This window comes from Gossypium arboreum, chromosome 10, assembly GCF_025698485.1.
Source record: "Gossypium arboreum isolate Shixiya-1 chromosome 10, ASM2569848v2, whole genome shotgun sequence".
NCBI classification, from domain to species: domain Eukaryota; kingdom Viridiplantae; phylum Streptophyta; class Magnoliopsida; order Malvales; family Malvaceae; genus Gossypium; species Gossypium arboreum.
The window spans coordinates 39,148,614-39,157,593 of NC_069079.1; positions in this window are offsets into that span (position 1 = coordinate 39,148,614).

The following is an 8,980-nucleotide window of genomic DNA, read 5'->3' on the forward strand; positions in this document are numbered from 1 at the left end:
TTGTTCTCAATTTTGTATGCTTATTTCTTGTTTTAATATTTCTGAGATATTAATTCAAGTTTAATGTGCTTATTTCAATGGAGCAAAAGCCCCTGTTTAAGAATAGATCTAACATAATTGAGTAGAGTTGCATGCAATCCTAGAAACAGAACGACATAAATCTACCAGATTAGAGCCAAATCTAATAGGGGAATCCATAGATCGAGTTAATGCGACAATAATGGTTTTAATTAGAAAGAGATTTCAATTAATCAACCTAGAGTTGGTTGTTCTTACTCTCGAAAGAGATATTGACATAATTTTGGGATTTCTACAGATCAAAACACAAGGGAATAAATCGTTTAATTCAGATTCGAAATAATAGATGAAGTTTAGGTGGATTATTTCCTGGGTACTGTCTTTCTCATTGATTGTCTTCGATTATTTTCCCATTTCATTCTCTATTGCGTTCATAGTTAAATTAGATTAGTAAATTTAGATTAAAAATAATCACTTCAATTTATTGGCTAAATAACAGAAAAACGGTAATTACTAGTACTTTTAGTCCTCGTGGATACGATATTCCCTACTCACCATAACTATACTATTGTTCGACAGGTGCGCTTGCCTCAGTCGTATTTATAGTTATTTTAGTGACCATATCTATTTTAAATTGGTTTTCAAATTATTTTGAACTAATTAGAATATTTTTAACTCAATTTAATAAATCGTTGAATAATTTTAAATAATTGAGATTTTTCCCTTTTCGAATGTTTGCGCATGATCAATTTTCATGAAAAGTTAGATCCAAGAAATTAGATGAAATTATTGGCTTAGATATGTAGTAATATGATAATTAGGATAGAAACATGTTTAAGGATTAGAAACAAAAATTGAGCAAAGAAAACTTTTATTTCGGTAAAACTAGTTAAATTTCAGTATTAGGAAGGGGAAGCTTATATCTACGGTTTTGACGCTGTCTGAATGTGATTAATGCTCTAAATGATGAGTTCGTAATTTGTTTAATATGTATGCAAAGTGACAAATCCAATGAGAGCCTCTACGAGAAAATCGAAAGGCAAGAAAAAGCTTATCTAGCCTTCGACAATTGAACGAAATAGATCCAATGAGTGATTTGGAATTGTCGCTTTTAGGCACAATTCGTCGAGTTAATGGGAGCTTAGATTATCCTAAACACCTATCCTAAGTTCTGTGTGTAAGTTCTCTTACTTGATCTAATTCCTATGTGATATGATATATTACATATGTTGTGGAATATTTGTATATGATATGAGATTATGTCAGAATATGATATGAGGCTTGCTGGTTTTATGCACACATATGAAATCTATATGATATGGATTTTTGAGCATTATGCGAGCACTTGAAAAGTCCATAATAAGTTAATATGAACATGTTATGAATATGTGTTATATGATAAGTGGACATTAGCATAAAATAGTAAGCATATGAGTTTATGACTAGATATGTTAGCGTTGTGGCCTTTTGGAACCATTGGATATCATTTTCATATCATAGAATTGTGAGTACTCACCTATATATTTATGTTTGGGCGTTGAGGCCCCAGGATATGTTAGAAAGATAAGGGAATGTTGACCTTAGCTCCATTTAACGGGATATGTGGTTATGTGTGGATAGTGTTAGCTATATGCTACACTTCATGGGATATGTTAGACTTTTTTTAGTCAAGGTTGTGTTTGGAGATCCATTTATCCAATGCATTATACTTAATACATGTTTCATAGTCACTAAATGTCAATATATCAATATGTATGCTATGAGATATGCTCAATGTAATGGCATGAATAATTGATAGAGTATGCTTTCTTTAACCATGGATTATGTGTTTATTTGTGGCTTTCATGAACATTCACTGAGCTTAGTTATTCTCACTCTTTTATGAACATTTTTGTAGAGAAATAGTTGAATACAAGGAGAAGTGAGAAAGTCAAGTGATCCAAATTAGGCTATCCTATTGAGTATGTATTGTGGTTTCCAATTGTGAAAATATAACACCCCTCACCTGATCCGGTCACCAGACCCAAGTTATAGGATGCTACAACAGCTATCAGAACTTATACACATGCATACACAGTTTCAAATAAGAGCAATGACTACCATTATAGACCTTTAGAGATGAAATCATGAATAATTAAACATTTAAATAAATATTAGAAATAGAATTATTTGAGAAATAAGGACCATTTTGAAAATTTTAGAAATCTAGCATGAGTATCGATACCAAAGAAGAAAATATCGATATTTATGTGTTAAGTATCAATATCAATGTAAAAATCGATACCATTTTAGTTCTCTGCCAGTTTTTGGTTCAAACCATTTTATCGATACCTTTGCAGAGGTATCAATATTTTTATCACAAGTATTGATACTTATGATTGGGTATTGATATAAAATTTCGTTACTGTCAATTTTAGAAAACATGTCATTCTTATGGTATCAATATTTTAGTCCCGAGTATCAATACTTTTACCCAGAATCACAAGTTAAAATGTTCTACATGCTCAAAACAACATTCCTACTCATTATACAAGGAATGACTAACTCAATCAAACCTACCAGCATCTTTTAACCATTTTCCATACTATATTAACACATATTTATCAAGCAAACTAGAGAAGCATTACTAATATCAGTCTCAAGTATCAAAATTGTTGACAACTTAAGTCCAAATACGACATTAACAATCCATAAGTTTAATCCTGAAATAATGATAATAATAAAAATAATAATAGTAACTATAACCCACATTGCCTTTATTCACAATGTTTAAAAGAATCGCAAAACCACTTACTCGAAAATTATACATTGCTTAGATCACTTCATTTACTGTTCCACTCACACCAAAAGAACTACTTATTTGAAAGATTTTAATGTGGAGTGTGTGAACTTAAATAAGCTTAGTGAATGTTCAGAATTGCCACAAAGCGTACACAACAACATAAGTTAAGCAAGAGCATACTAAGACATATTCACAACCATATATTCATCAATGCAAAATAACATAATCATGCTTCATTATCTCACATGGATAGCATATACTCTCACATGCATTTATACACAACGTAACTCATATATAATTCAAATAATGATAATTTGGAAGCTTGAGATTATGAAACGTAAAAAGTGGACTATATCACCAAACAATGGATAAACGGATCTCCATCACACCAATGACTCAAACAGTCTAACATGTCCCATAAGTGTAACATAAAGCTAAACACTCTCTAACACACCAACATGTTGCAATGAATGGAGCTTAGCTCGACATTCCCTTATCTCTCCAACCTATCTCGGGGCCTCAATGCCAAAATCACAAAACACAAAGGTGAGTACTCACAATCCTATGACATGCCAATACATCTAACGGATTCAAGATATCACAAGGCCAAAATATCCACAATTACACATATTTAATTACTATTTTAATGCACACAACCTTTATTCATATTCATCAATTTTCGTCACAATCTCATACAGGACGCATGCTTATCATATTCACATTTAATTGCACTTCAAGTGCCACAATAATGCTCATTGAGCTATCATATATCAGACCCTATGCATGTGCATTAAATTCAGTATATCACATATCACATTCATGTATTTTCACATATTACCTATTGTAATAACATCGCATATCACAATTCATCTTACTTAAACATAAAAGTAGCAAGTATAGAAAATACTTACTCTCGAAACTTATTATAAGGGTTTAGGCTAATCCTAAGCTTTTGATTAACACTCTGAATCATGCACACCAGTAGCAATTCTAGACACTCATCAATCACGCTTCCGCTTACTCGTCGAAAGCTCAAACAAGCTTTTTCTTACCTTTAGACTTGCTTGTAGTGGCTCCCCATTGATCCGTCACTTTGCACACACAACAAACACATTCCAAACTCATAAAAAAATAGCCTTGAACACAACTGAACAATAACGAAAATACAATTCAAACCTATTTCTCACTACTAAAAACTAGCTAGTTTTGCCAAAATTAAAGTTTCGACATTCTAATCTCATTTCTAATCCTCAATTTTGATTTCAAACATCCTAAATATCATTTAATTTCATATCTAAAACATTAATTTTACCTAAATCCATGGTTCCAAAATTTTCAAAAATTCAAGCTTTCAAGAACATGTTAGAGAAAGAAATTGCTTGATTCTTAAAAATTCGGTAAATACCTATCAAATTGAAATGGAATACCTTTTAACTAGGTTAGAATGAACCAAAAATAATTTTGAAAACACGATTTTACTCAAGATTTCAAGATTTTTCATTTTTTAATCCAAACTTGCTTTGAAAATAGTAAATCTAAATAAATCTTCATACAATCATTTAAAACTCAATTTGAATTAACAACACTCTATAATTAATCCTAAAAATTCAAAATATTACCTTAATTCGTTGAAAAAATGATCTACAAATCCAATCTAGGATTTGAACTCAAGAAGAACAATGATGAAATTGGGGAAGAAAACGTCATTTTCCTTTAAAATTGGGGGTTATTTTGGTAATTGGGAGGTTAATAAATCTAAAAGGATACGTCAATTTCGAAGGAACTCTCTGATTTTGGTTTTAAAAAAAATTTGAATAGGTTTAGGTTTAAAAGAGAAGAAGCGATGAAATACTCCAAGTAGAAGATTAATTTCCCAAAAATTAGGCAATTTTCCTTTTTGGCCACTCCATTTCTCCTATTTTTCCAATTAGGTCCTAACTCAAATATTTTTTTTCAAATTAAACCTTAAAATTAAATTTCATTTTAACCTAGTTAATAAAATAAAACCTTATTATGTTACTTTAATACTTTAATTACTTATTTACGACCCTAATTTTCGGTATCTAACTCAAACCCTCTGTTTAATAACTCAATTTTGCTAACCCAATTTTCGAGATGTGACAAAAAATGATGGCAACATGGGGACCATTCTTAAGGGATTAGACTTTATTACTTCTTTGGTTTGTAAATGGACTTTTATGGATTGTTTAAGGATTTCATATTTGGTTTGGTGACGGTTTGTTACTTTGGATTGATGTTTTGAATATGCTTGACATTGGTTGATTTTTCATGAGAAATGGCTGCATAAAATTTGGTAAATTGGCATTAAGCATGCTTGAATTATACTCTGAATATTTAGACAAGTTTGAAATGACCAAATGGTATGGAATGAAACTATTTTGCCCTTGGAAATGCATAAAATGCAAATTTGTTATGTTGAGTATTGGAATTGGGGAATTGGAAATGCATGTTAACATAGCTAATTACTTAGGTTGTCAAATTTAGTATTTGAATGTTATAGTGTAATTGAGCATGTTTTGAATCATCTGTGTATGTTATATGACATGTTAGACTAGACAGGGTTGCTCAAATACATGAAAAGGCATGTTAAGTTGTGTGCCAAAGTGTCATATGCAGGTTTTTGGGTTGTTTTTGAATAAATTGCAAGTGATGTCGTGATGACATTGGTATGATGTCACGACAAGGGATCGACATTGGGACGTCGTTTTTTGCATTGTTGTGACAAGAGGCATTGTCCAAGGCATGTTGCGACATGGAGTTTCATGTGGTCATGACGTGACAGACTAAGTGTTTATGACATGTTTTGTTATCTTTGCAATTAAGTCCTGATCTTAATGCTATGCAATTGGAGACTTCAAATGCTATGAAATGCCATGAAATTTTGCATGCTTAAGTTGTATACGCTTAATTTCATAAATCTACTTTTGATTTTGTAAAAAGATTTTTTGGATATTTTATCTAAGTTAATATTTAGTCCTTAAACATTTGTTTTAAATTAGTTGAGTTTTATTTATCGGTTTTGACTATTTTTTCAAATTTTGTCCTTAATAAGATTCCTTAAACTGTATGTATATTTAATTTGGTGTTGTACGATTGATTTGCATGATATATGTCAAATTACAATTTTACCCCTACTTGATATTTTGATGATTTTGCTAGAAAAGCATGATTTTAGGGTTTATATGTTTGTTTTAATTGTCAATTGGTTGTTATGCATGAATTATTGTGAGGTTTGAAAGGTTGTTTTTTGGTGTGATTGGTGTTCGATAAGGAGGTTACGCAAGCGGCTAATATAGCGTTCCAAATTTGGTTTAGTCCATCCTAGCCGGGTTCGGGGTGCCACACTTACTTTCTCAACGAATAAATTTAAAGTTTAGATATAATTTTTTTTAAGTCAAGTTGGTTTATGATATTTATAACAATAATTCTTTTCTCAAAATTGTACTTGTGTTTTAGACTAGATGTGTAACAGTCCGTTTCCAGTGATGTCAAAAATAGTAGTTTCGAGACCACAATTTCGATGAATAAATTATTATTTTACTATTTATGTAATGTTTACAGGAAAATATTAAAGTCGTATTAAAATTTTGTTAATAAATTTTGTTGCTTAATTAGTTAATTAAGTGAAAAGGACTAAATTATAAAAAGTGTAAAAGTTGAGTTCTATTTGCTAAAGGGGTCTAATGACTATAAATCTTAAAGTAAAGGACTTTAATGATAATTATACCAATTGATGAGATAGTGGATGTTTATGGACAAGGTTTTAATAAAATTTTAATGATTTTAAAAGGTTAATTTAGTAATTAAAAAGAAAATTAAGTAAGAAAAGATGAACCAAAGTTGTCATCTTCATCTTTTTTTGTTATTTTGAAATCCAAAAAATAGCCATTGGTCAAGCTTCCAACCTTGCATGGTATGTGATTTCGGTCCCATTTTTAATAATTTTTATGTTTTTGAGTCTGTTTTAGCTTAATCTAGCTAACTAAGGGGTTAATTTGCAAAATTATTAAAGGTTGGGGGACTTTTTATGAAATTTTTTGGTTAGGTTTCAATGTTATTTAATGAATTATGAATCTTTGTTGAAAAATAAACAAGTTTTGTTAAGTGATTTTTGATGAATTTTGGAAATATGGATTAATTTGTTAAAGGTATAAATTTTAGGGTTTTATTGTGAAATGATAATAAATATGGGTTTTTTCAAGGTCCCTTGCATCATTGATTAACATGGATTTAGATTAAAATGGTTAGATTTTAAGTTATAAGCTTAAGGACTAAATTATGAAAAGTTAAAATGTTAGGGGCAAATTAGTAATTTTGCATAAATATGAAATGTGGATTAAATTGAATACTATAAGTATTTAATTGATTGAATTATCTAGTTAGATCAAGATAAACCACGTCTGAACTTAGATTGACGAAAAGCTAAAGCTTTGGATTAGTTTGATCTAACTTCTACGCCTTAATTATCGAGGTAAGTTCGTAGGAATGGTAATCGTGTTAATGTTATTTAATTTGAATGTTTGCTATGTTATTTTTAATGTAAATGGATCGATATATAAACGTATCAATGCTATGACAAATTGACGGATATTGAGTCTTGTTTGAACCTTAAGAATTCTTAGAATACGAATGACATGCCATTAGGGATTTCATGTTTCGGCTGCTGGTCTTGAATGTCCTACTGATGGCTGAGGTCCTGCATTTATTGCAATTTTTTCATAGCTCGTGTGAGCAGCATCATGTAGCTTATATTCCAACCCACAGCTCGTGTGAACATTGATGAAAAGGAAAGGTTACAGTTATATGTACAGGCACACTTCGTGTGAGCTTTCCCGTGCATTCAATGTAATTCTAGATGGTTCAATAGGAAAGAAAAGGGAATGAAGTGGTAAGTATGCAAATAGATCGAATCATGACTTAATGAAAGGATTGATAAACTAAATAGCGTTGTACATATGGAAATTTACATATCTTATGGTTGATTTCATTTATGTTATGGATAGACATACTAACTTGTGAGTTGATGATGTTGATTAGGCTTTGCTAGGCTTATGGAATTGGTGTTGAACTGTGTTTAATCTATATATTGTATTATGGAAATGGCAAGTTATGTTTATGTTTATACGAACTTACTAAGCACTTGTTGCTTTTGTAGTTTCTTTCTTTGTTTTATAGATTATTAGAAGCTCGATTGGTTTGGAAGCTCGTCAGAGATCTATCACACTATCTAGAAGTCTTTTTGGTAGTTTTTGAGCATTTTGGCCAAGGTATATAATGGCATGTATATGTTTTTTTGTAATGGTATTTAATAAATGTGTTAATGTAAGTTTTGGTAAGTTTAAGCCTTAAAGTTATGCTTGATTTGGTGAAATATAGTTCCTTAACTAACCATGTCATTTTGGTCACTTTTAAGTACATGTATATAAAGTTCTTTTGGTATGTTTGCAATGGCTTGTTAATGGTCAATTTTTGGTATGTTTTGGTAAGTAATTGAACTAAGTTATAATGCTTGTAATAAGGTAATGTTGACTTATGTTAGCATGTTATGTTTTGGCATATTTGTGGTGCCTTTGAATGGCATATTGGTTAGGTAAATTAGGATGCTTGAAATGGTATGCTTATGCAAGTTTGAATGATGTTTGAACCCCTTGAATGAGTGCACAAATGGTTTAAATAGTTATGCATGAAAGGGTTTTAAAATGGCTTGATTTTAGGTAAAATTTGAGTTCACACAGCCTGGGACATAGCCTGGCGACACTGTCGTGTGTCATCTGAGAATCTCTTAGGGTTCAAGTTAGTGAGTTACACGGCCTAGAACACAGCCGGGCACATGGGCGTGTAGGGCAACTCAGAGAGTTACACGGGTGAGGACACGGGCTGGGACATGGCCGTGTAACATCCCAAATGAGGGCCTAATCGAAATAGTAGTTTCGGGACCATAAATCTAACATTAAAATAATTATTTCATGATCATTATGGGGTCTAAGATATTGAAATTAGCATGTATTAAAGATGTATGAAGAAATTCTATGTGTAAGTTGTCCTATTGAAAATTAGGGACCAAATTGAATAAATTGTAAAACTTAGATTCTAGATGCAATTTATATGAAATTGCTTTGGAATGTTAATTAGGGGTCCATAAAGAGTAATTTTCCCTAT